The sequence below is a fragment of the Eptatretus burgeri genome, chromosome 15 (genome assembly GCF_056783735.1).
Source record: "Eptatretus burgeri isolate ZD-2024b chromosome 15, Ebu_testis_v1, whole genome shotgun sequence".
In the NCBI taxonomy this organism is placed as follows: Eukaryota; Metazoa; Chordata; class Myxini; order Myxiniformes; family Myxinidae; genus Eptatretus; species Eptatretus burgeri.
In genome coordinates this window covers 38898007-38912384 of record NC_140975.1, presented here as the reverse complement: position 1 = coordinate 38912384, position 14378 = coordinate 38898007, and the positions used below count along the sequence as shown (strand labels likewise).

The window sequence follows — 14378 nt, the reverse complement described above, 5'->3', positions numbered from 1 at the left end:
TTCTTTTAGTCCTGATGCATCTTGAGCCCTTCTGTGTTCCAGCTCTTCCATGAGCCTTGACTTTCTATTTTTTTTTAAGCATGATGTTTAATGAGGTCACATCAAGATCCTCATCTTTCGTCTCTCTTTCCTAAAATCCATCCATCGTCTCTGCACTCTGAGGAATGCCAAGGGAGTGAATCCTCGTCTGGATCTTCAATGACTTCAGCCAATATGCGACAAACGAAGTCTTATCGCTTCCTCGTGAGAAAGCTTAGCCCTCTTCAATTATCAGAGCAAATTCAGTCATAACTGGAACTGATACGACGATTTCCTCCATCTCACAATGGAACAAAACAAAAATGGATTTGTGCAATCTCAGTTTGCCCATAAACACACCTCACTTCTCCTTAAAAACATAATTACAAGGCACATTACCAGGAGTGAGAAATATTCCAGAAAAATCGTTTCAAATTAGCAAGCACGTAGATGCAGAGTAAAGAAACCAGGTAGGGAGTGTGTTCAAAAGAGTGTGCACACCACACAAAGTGTCTATAATAAAGCTTGCATCGAATGCGGGGGCTGCATTGTGAGCTGCTGTTTAGGGTCCATTGTGCGTTCCATTTTAGTCCATGTTGTGTAATCTCATTGTGACTCCAACATTAATTGGCATTCTTCTACTCTGTTTATTCTGTACCACAATGTGCGCTGCATCTTGAGAACGGTGCACATTGGGCCACATATTTGGCCGAATGATGCACATTTTTGCCAATTTTGGCCCACATTATGGAAACAATATGCATTGTGGACACTATTATGGGTCATAGTAGGATCTGGGGAAGGGGGTTCACGTCGTTGGTCTTATTGCTGGCTGCGCTCTGTTCACATACGACGATTTAGATCTACTGCGTCACAAACCTGATCTGTTGGATCCGTGAGGTGGGTTTCAAAAAAACATACAATAAGTCGAGGCTCATGGAGGAGCTAGAACATAGAACGGATCAAAACAACAGAACTAGAAGGGCACTCGGTCGAGCACATACCTCCACCACGTAATGCCTAATCCACAGGAACATATCAGGCGCAATAACTTTTTTAAATATCATGCGATACAGTACAATTGCGTTTTTGGCCTTATCTCTCAATGGTGAAGAATCACTTTAAAAATTCTAATATTTGGATCCGGATCCGGATCTTCACCAAAATTTAATCAGTTCGTCCTTGTCATACGCCCAATCTGTCCACCAAATTTAATCCGGATCCATCCACTTTTTGAGATATCCTGTACACAAACAGACAAACAAACAAGAAAAAGATGTCGTGCAGAGCAGGATACTTGCAAAGTCCACCCCCATCTCCAAAAGTTGCCATGGATACATCAAATTGCCCATTTCATTAAGATTAAAATTCACAATGTTAATCAAAGTTCAGGTCAATCAGATGAAAAATGATTATTTTTCAGATTGAAATTGATGATTTTTAGATGTTTGACCCTTGATGACCTTTGACCCTTTGACCTCAAAATAGTTGGTTTCCAAATACAGTGTTGTACTACACAATTGATGTTTAATTTTCAAGTCAATCGGATAAAAGATGACGATTTCAGAAATTTGACCTCAAGATGACCTTTGACCTCAAAATCAATAGGCTTTCAGTTGAGACTACTTCTACAACTTGGTAAAGTTTCGTGACGATCGGTTGAGAATTGTGACCTGTAGCCGAGAAACAGAGACAGAAAAACAGAATAACAAAATCGACTGACTAATATACTTGAGAAATCTTCGATTTTGTAAGTTAAAAAAAGATGTCGTGCAGAGCACGATACTTCAAATACACCCTCTCTCCAAAGCTTGCCATGGATACATCAAATTATCCATTTCATTAAGATTAAAATTGATTAGTATCTAAATCAAAGTTCAGGTCAATCGGGTGAAAATTGATTATTTTTCAGATTGAAATTGATGATTTTATAAATTTGAGTTGACATTTGACCTTTTAACCTCACAAATAGTTGGTTTGCAAATTCAGTGATGGACTCTGCAAAGTCATGTTCAACTCTCAAGTTAATATGAGGTAAATTGACGATTCTTCAGATTTAAATTGATGATTTTAGAAGTTTGACCTTGAATTGGCGTTTGACCTTTGAATGTCAAAAATAGTTGGTTTCCCAATTCAGTGACGCAATATACAAATCCTGTTCAACTTTCAAGTCAATCGGATGAAAAATGACGATTTCAGAAATTTGACCTCAAGATGACCTTTGACCTTTGACCTCAAAATCAATAGGCTTCTCAGTTGAGACGACATCTACAACTTCGTAAAGTTTCATGATGATCGGTTTAGAATTGTGATCCGCAAGCGATTGACAGACAAACAGACAGAACAAGCCGGTAAGTGGACATGGGTAGTCGATCAAGTCGAATTTAGTCCTTTTTCAGCCGTTACTAGCCAAGAAAAGCGTCCATAGCAACGGTTCTTTCTCACACATAACTAGGACATACCATGAAGCCACCATGCCAGTTTCATGTATGCCTGACTCATAGTCTCTGAGATATAACGAACTTCGTTTTTTTATTGTTTTCGACCAGTGTTCATTCAAAGTGCATCTTCTCCGACAGTTTTCATAGGATCCGGCTGGAAATTTTTGACAATATGGCAGAATCTACTGCCCATAGTCGCTCGTGGCCCGATTTTTGATTTTCGAAAAAAATAATTTTTTTAGGATTTTTCAAAAATTTCAAAGTCCCGTTGCAAGGCAACCGAGGGGAGCAGAGCAACGGTTCTCAAACGCGCACAACTCGGTCATGGTATGAACCCACCACCAGAGTTTCATGAAAATCGGCCTACGATTAATGGAGTACTGGCCTGGGCAGACAAACAGACAGACAAGACGGTAGGCGGACATGGGAAGTCGACTACCCAATAGAACCTGACGTGATTCTATGGGGAATGGGGAATGACCTGAGGATTAAGCACAAAAAATTCATGATTCTAGCTTCAAGGGTTAATGCTGCAGATTGCTTTTTCGTTAAAATACCCCCACATTTAGAGGTTTTTCGGCCATTGCTAAGCAACGGAGGGGTCCATAGCAACAGTTCTTTCTCACACATAACTAGGACATACCATGCACAGTAGGGTAAGAATACTGGTTCTGGCTCACTTTTCCCCATGTAAATGAATGGGGGATTTTCAGCCATGAAATTTTTCTTTTTTTTCCCCTAAAAAAATAAATCCCCGTTTTAGCCCAAGGTATATTTATTTGTCTCCCCTTTTAACCTGGAGCCTGGTGTTGGCTTAGTGGTTAGGGTGGCGGCTTGGGATCCCAGGGTCCTGAGTTCAAATCCCGTTGGCTGCTGAATTAACACCAGGGGGTTGACTCAGCCTGCCATCCTTCCGAGGTCGGCGAAATGAGTGCCAGTGTACTGGTCCCGGTGTATGCCCCGGTTAGAATAGGTGTACCATATCCCTGTGTGTCGTAAGAGGCGACCAGGGTTGGTGTCAGGAAGGGCATCCGGCCATAAAACATTGCCTCAAGAAAAAGCCAAACCCCTGCACAGCAGGGAAAAATGGCTGTAAAAATGGCCATTTTTTTATTTCCCCTTTTAACCTAGGGGCTCTCTATTCAAATAACCCATACAACAAGATAAAGATTTGTTAAAGGTGATTCGAAAGAAATATCTGAAACGCCTAAGCCCCGGGACACTCTTTATCAAATAACCAATGCATATTGTTTAGCTCACTCATTGAACCTATAAACATTTGTTCATTTTCAAATTCCTTCAATAGTTTAATTTTCTTTGCACAATAATCCCCATCTAAAATATTGAAAAACAAAACATTTGAATCTTTATATTTTTTAAGATACCCCTTTTGTGCCATTACGAAATGATAAACTTCTCTTAATGATCTCATCTGGCCACCGCCCGAGTTGCAAATCATTTTTGTACATAAACCATGCCAGAAAAAAAGTTTTGTTTCAAATGTTTTCAGTTCATGCCGTGAAAATGAGGAAGTGTTTTTTTGACACGGCCGTGCTGTGTGAATGAGGAAGTGGTTTTGGACTGTCATGCTGTGAAAAAATAGGAACTATTCTGTGAGACAAGGTCTCGTGTTTATATTTTATCTCAGAACACGAACTGAAAACATTTGAATCAAAACTTTTATGGCGTGGTTTATGTCCAAAAATGATTTGCAACTCGGGCGGTGGCCAGATGAGATCATTAAGAGAAGCTTGTCATTTCCTGTGCCCACACCCAATGATTAAGCAATCTCCTCATCGTTGCTTTATAAGCGGTTCGCCAGACAAAGTTTCTGCCAGACGGGATTTTCATTTTTACAACTGAGGCATGGACGATATTTCTTCCGATGAAGCCAACAGCCCACTACAGAGTTGGTAAGTTTGTGTATGCTTTTCTCTTTGAACGATGAAGCAAATGATTGTTAATTAAATCATGATAATTCTGATATATATATATATATATATTTTTTTTTTCCCTGACAGGGCATTGGAAGAAATTGAGTTTACATATCACGACGTGGTTCATGAAATTAATACTCTTATTGAAGAGATCAATGATTTTAGAAGAGAATTGAAAGACATTTACAATGAGTGGCATGAAGTCTTATCACGTCCTCTCATCTCGAAGGAATTAAACCAATGGTGAGACACGTGTGTGTGCCTCTCTCTCTGTCTGTCTTTCTACCTACCTCTCTCTGCTCTTATTGAAGAGGCCAATGATTTATAATGACTGGTCTCTGATCTCGAATGAATTAAACCAATGGTGAGGCACGTGTGTGTGTGTCTATGTGTGTGTGTATGTGTGTGTGTGTGCGCGTGTGTGTGTGTGTGTGTTGCTTTCCCTGTCTGTCTCTTCATCTATACCCTTGACTTATTATTTTTTTTTTTCAGCACTATCGCACAACATCAGCTGTTGAAGCAATCTTGTACAACACATGATTTTCTGGAGGTAAATATTTCTGAATTATTATTAATATCACTCATACAACACATGATTTTCTGGAGGTAAATATTTCTGAATTATTATTAATATCACTCTCTCTTTAGAATGTCGCCTTATGTTGGTTGCATCATTAGTTTGGGCGTGGTTTTGTCAGTACACTGGAATTCATTTTATTGACCTTGAAAGGATGACAGGCTCCTGGTGTGTTAATTCAGTGGTCAACGAGGCTTATTCATATTACCATGTAATTATCTTTATAGAACCTAATTATTATCCACTTTTTGTTTCAAAACAGAATATGGTGTCTGAGTTTCGAAATCACAAGGCATCTGAAGAAGATTGCTGGGAAAGATTGTACATTCTCGCAAATGAATATTTAATATTTTCAATATTAATAAATTATATTTGTTTTGTTTACAATTACTTGATTCTGAATTACAAGAAAAGAATAAAAGAGATGTAAAAGAGATGGGGGGGGGTAGGTGCGCTCCCCCAATGACCCATCACCCCCTCATCCCATCCCTCCCCTCCCCATGTGTGTGTGTGGGGAAGGGTGGGGGGTGGGATGAGGGAGGTGGTGGGTCAAAGGTGGGGGCGCACAGGGGGGATGAGGGGGTGGGGCTTGTGTGGGCGGGGCTTGTGTGGGCGGGGCTTTGGTGGGGGCTTGTGTGGGTGGGGTGTGTGTGGGAGGGGCTTGTGTGGGCGGGGTGTGTGTGTGTGGGTGGGGCTTGTGTGGGCGGGGGTTTATGTGGGTGGAGCTTGTGTGGGAGGGGTTTATGTGTGTGGAGTTTTTGTGTGGAGCTTGTGGAGGTAGGGCTTATGTGGGACGGGTTTATGTGGGCAGGGGTTTATGTGGGTGGAGCTTGTGTGGGAGGGGTGAATGTGGATGAGGCTTATGTGGATGAGGTTTGTGTGGATAAATGGATGGGTGGAGAGATGGGGGGATGGGTGGATGAGTGGAGCTTGTGTGGATGGGTGGATAATTTTTTAATTAAATAAACATGTTGTGTGTGTGTGGGGAACTAATTAACTAATCACTAATTATGTGAATATGATGAATATGGGTGGAGCTTGTGTGGGGTTTGTGTGTGTGGAGCTTGTGTGGAGTTTTTGTGTGGAGGTTGTGTGGAGCTTGTGTGGGGTTTGTGTGGGCAGGGCTTCGGTGGGAGGGGCGTGTGTGGGCGGAGTCAAAAAGGGGCGGAGTCAAAAATTTCAATTTATTGGAGCTTGTGGGGTGGTGTGTGGTGGGGTTTGTGTGGGCGGGGCTTGTGTGGGCGGGGGCTTGTGTGGGTGGAGCCAAAAAGGGGCGGAGTCAAAAAATTTCAATTTATCTTTGTATTTTGTAATTCCTGTGAATAAAATGAACCTAAAATCTCTTCCCCTTCCAAATCATATATCTTATAAGTCCAAGGAACCGTATCTATTACATCAACAATTTTAAAAAGCTCGTTGGTCCATCTTTTCGTATAACCTTTTTCAAAATGAGATTTCCACCGATATATTCTTACGATATCACCAACTTTGAACTTAGGTTTTCTGACATTAATCTCTTTTTCATATTTTAATTTTGTAAATGTTTCTGATGGTTTCATATTTGTTGCCGTGTGAATCGTGTCATTATACTTATCCACAATATCCTGAATAAAAGATGACCATTGTTGTGAACCGAGTTGTGTGAATTTTTTATATAGTCTCTCTTTTAAGGTACGATTAAAACGTTCAACAACAACTGCCTTCCCTTCATTAAAGGTACTGTATAATGTAATACTGTTATTTTTTAGAAAATTCATAAATGTCTTGTTATAAAACTCTCTACCCTCATCAGTCCACAATTTTTTAGGTTTTCTCTTACTTTTATTAAATATCTGTTGAAAAGCTAACATAAGAGTATTACCTGTTTTGTTTTTTAAAGGGACAACCCACACATATCTACTCCTCAAATCAATAACGGTTAAAGCATACTTGTACCCCTTATCATTATTGAGTTCAATCAAATCAGCAGACCAGATATAATCAACTTCCTTGGAATAAACTTTCCTTCTCTGAAACTTTGTGAATATTGGTTTATGTAATTCATCAGCTAATTGCTCTTCAGTCTTAATGGCATCATTAGAGCCTATAAGTTTTTTGAATTTCCAAGTCCAAGTTTCAATTTAGCACTGATCATCTTCTTCACAATGAACCGATCAACTTTTTCTCTCAAGGTTGGATTTTGTATCAGAGACAAATTATACAACATTTCTCTATCGGCTTCATGCTTTTCTTGCAACGTTGTGGTATTCCCATAATCAATATCGTGTCTCATGCACACTTCATCAACTCTATTGATAGGCTTACTCCAGGATTTAGGATTGTCTGCCTCATCTAATCTTTTATCCAAGTTTGTGCCTGGGCCACAGAAAGAATACCCTGGAAGATGTAATTCCCCTGGTATTCCAGTAGTTGTAAATTTACTTCCTGATAAAAACTTTTGGATATCTCCTCCTAGTTTGTGTTGGGAGATAAATTGATTTTTTTTTTGAACCACACACCGAACATATACCTTTTTGTATAACCCTGTTATTTTTACTTTTAATATATGAAATATTTTTAGTATTAGTTTTCTTTTTACATTTGAGACAATAACTCATTTATTTATGAGAAAAATTCCTGCAGAGTGCAAAAACCTTTTTAGTTTCCAACATGCACATTTGAATCTTGATTTTTAAAACATAAAGAATCCTTAGAAATGCCTTCACTCTCTCCTCCATTTATTTAAGAAAAAAAAAATGAAAAACTTGAATTAAAATCCATATCTTGTCGATGCTAATAGTCTTGTCGAAAGTATTGCAAATAGACTTGTCAATTCTTTCTTTTCCTCCTCGGTGGGTTGAGTTATTTTCTGTAATACCACCAATCTTTTTGAATCTCACTGTTTTCCATATTTTGATATGTATTCATTCTCTCTCTTTGCTCCCTCTCTCTCTTCTCTCTTTCCTCCTTCTCTCTCTTCTCCTTTTCCTCCTTCTCTTTCTTCTCCCTCTCTCTCTTCTCTCTTTCCTCCCTCTCTCTATTCTCCTTTTCCTCCTTCTCTTTCTTCTCCCTCTCTCTCTTCTCTCTTTCCTCCCTCTCTCTATTCTCTCTTTCCTCCTTCTCTTTCTTCTCCCTCTCCTCCTTCTCCTTTTCCTCCTCTTCCCTCTCTTCTTCAACTCCTTCCTCATCCCTTACTATCCTTGAATCGTTTACACCCCATAGAATATTATACATATATTCATCAGGATTTCTTGTTATTCCTGTATCCAAAATAATTTTTTTTACAACAGGAAACCAATAAAATTTCTTTTGAATTTCTAAAAGAGCCTTACCTTTTCTTAACCTTATAATTTTTTCATTATTTAACATTCTAATTAAATCTAAAGTTGTCGGTTTATCAACATCAGCATAATGCCAATCTTTTATTGAAAATACCTCATTCTTATGTTGTAGAACATATTTATTAAAATAACGAATACCCTTTTCTTGAAGGTATGCTTGGACACAGAAATGATAATTTTCTTGAAGCCTTCTTGCTGTCATTTATGTATTAGAAATATATGTTAGAATAATATTATGGCACGAAACACCTCCCCATCTTCCCATAGTTAAATCATTTTGTATTTCCTTACTTATTATATATAATCCTGTTTTTTCTGTTTTCATGAGATAAACAAGGGCAAAACCATTATTATATTTACCCTTATTAAATTCTTTTATTTGTTGTTTACTAATCGTGGCCCCACAAAACTCATTCTCGATACCAAGTGGATAATATTCTTCCTTACGAGACTGATTTAATTGTTCCAGGTCTTCGAGGTTAATTTTAAATGACCAATTATACCCTAAATCATTCATATCATACCCCCATTGTTCTATTCTCATACAAACGATACGCCCTTCTTTATAAAAATTTATTTTAATTCGAACTGTGAATTCTGTATGACCTGGAGATAATATCAACACTTCTGTATCTTTGGAATACACGGCTGTTTTATTTAAGGATATATATTGTGATAAATCGCTTAATCTCACCAAGTCATTCGCGTCAGTCGGGCTTGGATAATTTTTTAATTTATAAGCATTTTTCATGTTAATATTTTTGGTTATATTATATTTATGTCGTTCAGCCTGTGCCTTTGTGTAATAATTTGATAAATCAATATCCAGTTCTTGAGATACACCAAAGATAGAACCATCTTTACCAACATAAGTCATTTATATTAGATTAAAAATAATATCATAAAATTTTTTATTTTTGTTGAGTTGAAATAACACATATAGGCATAATTGGCCACAACACTTGGAATTTAATTCTTGGACTTGAAATGTTTGATAAACACCATTCTGTAAGAATTTTATGACTTCAACAGGTGGTGGAAGACCAAAACTATCAAAATAATATTTGTCTTGACTATTAAAAATACAAACCCAATGAGAACCGTTCCCATTATTATCTTCTAAGTTCATAATAATATTCTTTGTATGTTTCGGCACATTTGTTAATTCATCTCTCATACAAATAACCACATTATGAATTTTTAATTTCTTACAATATTTGACAAGTTGTAAATTTGATGTTGTATTCTTTCCAAATTCTTTCAACCACTCATCAATGCTCATTTATTTATTAGAAAGATATAATCCATTACCTCTTTTCGTTAATTTTACACCTGCTTGTGCTATAGAAGAAAGCATATCTCCAACTAGCAATCTCGCTTTATCAGGCAGACCTTCAAGTTTTTCAGCAAAATCGACAATTACACCACTTCCACTAATTTGTTTCTCCAACTCTTTGTTATGTCTTTCCAATTCTTTTTGAGCCTGGAGTTGAGCCTTCCTTTCGTTGGCAGTTTTCACCGCTGTTGAAATACCACCCGTCAATGCTCCAACCGCACTTAAACCAGCAAATAAAGGAATTAGAAATGGGAGAAATCCTCCACTCGTCTCTCTTATTGAATATTTTTTCAACATTGGTTTTGTCATTTTAATTTTAAGTGAGCCAGTGTCATTCAAGATTTTAACCTGTTCTCTTGTGAGAAAAACATCAATTCTTACTGCTCCTTTTCTCTGAATTGTATTAACGTTAATCGTACAAGGCTTTTGATTTTGAACACAAGATGATAGTTTATGAAGATTGATTTGATTAACATATACCCCAGTTGGTACTTTGCCACTCATTTATTTAACAAAAAATTATGTGAGACTAATCATCACACCATTATCTGTATTAATCTGCAATTCTGTTTCTTCCAAAAGCAAACAATATGTATCAACTTCTTCACTCTCTCCTCTTTCAATGTATAGGGAAGTATCCACTCGATTAGACTTTATAGTTTCCTTTTGAGCGCTCAGGTCAAACGCATAGATTGTATACAAACTTTTAAATGCTGTCATATCCAAAATAGGTTCTTTATTTCCATTACTTTCACACACCTTTTGGTAAGACTTGTATGCTTCAGCAAAATCATTTTTTCCCAATTAATTTCCAATCTATCTCGTGGGTAAAATGTTCCATCTAGAGAAACGCGAAGTTGTTTCACCTTAGCATTATCACTCAATGCATTATTCTTATCAGTCGCAGTATCACCATCTGGCTTTTTAAAAATGATCCACAGATATCGTGGCTTTCCTTCCAGAACACCCAAATTCCACGTGTAAGTTGTTTGATTGAGTTTAACGTGTTGACATCTTCTTTTGAGGTATGATACACTGAGTGGTTTCTTTGAGTTAAGTCTTCGATTCAACATCTCTTCTGTTTTAAGATTAGGAGTATATTCACTGATATACCAACTCATTTCCTCAATTACAAATTTATTCTGATCACCAAAAGCACTACCAACACCAAAAAGCAATCGATTTTCATTATCATTCCTTTGTAGTTGAAATCTAATTTTAAGGCCATACAGAACTTTATCATGATCACAAAATCCAAATATACCTTTAAGAGGAACTGCCACAGTAAAACTATTTTCTGCTTTTGTATCATCATTATACATTCCTTTCCTTTGAGTATACCCAGGGTCTGTGTTTGTTCCCGTTGACATATCAGGAATAAAACCTTCGACAGACCCCTTTCCCATTCTATCACTGAATGTATAGAGTGTAAATTTTATCATTTCAGATACAGCAGAGACATAATCAACCGCTTCAACTTCTTGTGTTCCAATATACAAACGCACACTATCAAACATTTTCCAGAAGAAATCATTTACAAGTGTAGCGTTTGTGTTATTCCCAGCCTTAGTGAATTTAAATTTACACAACAAGAAACTTTCGGAGAGATTCAAATAGGTTTGTTGATTATTTATTTCAAAACTTTTTGTACCATTCGTATTCCAGTCTGTTCCAGTTATTGCATTTACCTTGAAGTAATCTTCTTTTTTAGTGGAGTTTGAGATAATAATAGTATCATCCAAATCATAGATACTATCAATTGCTTCCATACTTGTATTTATTTAGGAAAAAAAGATGTTAAAACTTTTGAAACCCTGATCCAAGTATTTGAATTATTTTCTGTCGTTCTTGGGGGACAACTGAGTTTTGCCTTTCTTAATTTCTTTTATTGCTTGTAATTTATGAGATTCCTTCTGGGCATCTTTTATACTCTTTACAGCACCTGCAACATTTCCCACAGCAGAAGCAGTTGAACCAATTAGATCTTTATGTTTAAGAATAGTTGAACCAATACCCATGAGAGTATCAATTATCCCATCTCCTCTAAATTGATGCCCAACACCCCTTTGTCTCTTAGGTTTATAGTATCCTCTACCAAGATACATACCTTCACCCTTGTAGTATGGGGAAAGGAACATCCCATCCCCTGTAATTATTTTATATTTTCCCAACTCGTGTTTCCTCACAATAACCATCGTATTTATTTATTGGAAAACTTCACGTAGGTGAATTCTGATAGATATAACTTCTCCATTAAAAGAAATCACACGATTATCTTGGTCGGTTATCCTAAAATTTACTCTGTGTATGGTTTTTCCTGACACAGGGAGATAAACCAAATTTTTAGGTTCCATATTGAATTTATAACCAATTGGGGTTGAGTATGCGCTGAATGAAAATATTGTATTTGTTTTTTTTTCCATCATTATAAGCACCATCAATCAAATCACAGTGAATTAACACTGAATTTATTCCTGAGGATATTTGAATGACATTATCACTGTAAAACGTCCCATTAGTTTCAATCTTTTTTGAGGAGAAACCCAATAACTCTCTAAATGAATTATCAATTGTGAAATCAACCTTGTAGTTATTTTTAACTTTAATCGTTGATTTTGAAGTATGTTTTTGAATGTTTATAACAATATTTTTTGGTTCATCACCCTGTTCTTTCATAAGACGAGCAATTTCGGAAGATATTTGAGAAATCTCATATGCTCCGGGTGAGACTGTTATCGTTTTGTATCCACTTCCTGGATTATAACTAAACTTGTCATTTTTCTCGGTTATATTAAATAAGGTATTATAAGTTTCCATGGACAATAAAGATGCCTCATATTCTTTTGTTGTGTCAAGTTGTAGTGGGTATGGGAATGAAGATGTGTGGTCGCTTGTTGTGAAATTGAAACTAAGGATTGTGCTTCTCATCTTATTTAATATGAGATAAAATGTCTTTATATTGATATTTATTAATTATTTTCATGTTCATCAACTGGTCTAAAATGGCTGATGCTTCATTAAAACAATTGTTATTTCCAGCCTTCTTACTGCCTAACAACAATAACAGTCTATTAACTAATTGCGATGGGTCATTTGGAAGAAAACTAACACCTGAACCAAGGATACTTAAAGCCTGAATAATGTGTTTCTCCTTCTCATTCTTCCTACTTTTACCAGAAAGAATAACCTTATAATTTAGAGTGTTCAGCAGATCAATATATACTCTATCATCATTATTTTCCATATCCAATGGTTTATCAATATACTTTGATTCATCCCTCACAGTTGAACCTTGTCTTCCATCTTTTGTGAGAAGAAACATTAATCTCGGAGTTAGTTTAACAGGGGGTTGAGCAGAACCCAAGAACCTTAATTCATCATTAAATATCAATACCTTTTCTTGAACAAGATGAAATATTGCTGATTGTTCTGTTGGAATGAGTCCTGCTTTGGTTTTTGAATCCGCTGAATATTCATTGTTTTGAAGAGCATTCACAATATAATCAGGGGGTCGATTAATCTCTTCCAGTTGTTGAAATAAACCTTCATCATCATATTCTAATTCTCCTAAATGCTCTAATTCTTCCTCCGTCATTTGACTGAAATCTTTTAACATTTGAAGTTTTTTAGGAGTATATTCTACCGTGGGAACTGTGGAAACATCTTTCATTTTTCCTTGGGAAGTTTTTAAAAGTGGTTTAAAAAATTTCTCTTGTTTTCTTTCAAATGCTTCTTCGCCCGTTAGTTTCTGTCTGCGTTTCTTCTTTATGTCTTCCTGCTGTTTTACAACTTTTGAAACCAACTCTTGATGTTCCCTAAATCTTCTTGCTCTTTCTTTCGCATCCATTTATTTATTGAAAAATATCATTTAATATCTCATCTTGTTTCACAACAATATATTTATATTTTTCAGTCGTGTGTTTCATGTAATCCCCAAATTCCTTTTTACTACATAATGTAGAACAATTGTCTCTCCAAAAATTGTTTATATCTATTGAATTTAACTTGAATAAAATAAAAGTATTAGCATTGTTTCTGATGGAACGACGAGGAAGTTGAAAGTACGATTGACTAAGATAAATACAATTACAAGAAGAATGTCTCCCTCTTGTGTAGTAGCTGTCCATTACCGTTTGGTTTCTCTCATTAACACAATCATCAAAGATAACGAGGTTCTTTTTGGATTTATCCAAATCTTGGGGAGACGGTATATCATCCGTATTATCACTCAGAATACAAGTTATCGGTTTTGATTTCTTTTTACATCTCTGTGTATCACAAAATAGTTGTATTATATCTTCAATGTTAAAATCATTTAGGTTTTTTTGAAGTTTAAATAAACCGATTATATCTTCTTTTTGAAGACCAGCATTAAAACCTTGTGAGAGTAGTTGATACTCTGGTTGAAAACTCGACTTTGTGAAAATTATTAAATTATCATAATCTAAAAAGTTGGGAGTGAGGAGCATCTTTAAAAGTAAGCAGGTTTTTCCACATCCACTTGAACCAACTATGAGGCATCTTAATGAATTTGGGAGATTTTTATGGTTGTCAAATTTTATCTTATTTTCCCAAATAGGTAAAAAATCATTCATTTATATATTTGGAAAACAGGTTATTTAATTTATTCTTGGCTTTTTTCGAAATTCTATATTTTATCCTCAGTTCAGGTTTAATTTCAAGATAATCCATTATTTTATTTATGCAATATCTTGTGTTGATATTTCCCTGAAAATCACATCCATGAAT

At 36.2% G+C, this 14378-nt stretch overlaps 2 long non-coding RNA genes across 2 annotated transcripts in view; one reads left to right on the top strand and one right to left on the bottom strand.

Moving 5' to 3' along the window:
- LOC147011966 (uncharacterized) overlaps positions 1 to 14378 on the bottom strand; it is a 63369-nt gene that overhangs the window by 19255 nt on the left and 29736 nt on the right. The gene's annotated exons all lie outside the window — the stretch shown is intronic.
- LOC147011967 (uncharacterized) lies at positions 2310 to 5400 on the top strand. Its single transcript, XR_015051849.1, has 3 exons — positions 2310 to 4372; positions 4481 to 4946; positions 5236 to 5400. It is a non-coding gene; the product is annotated as an uncharacterized LOC147011967 (long non-coding RNA).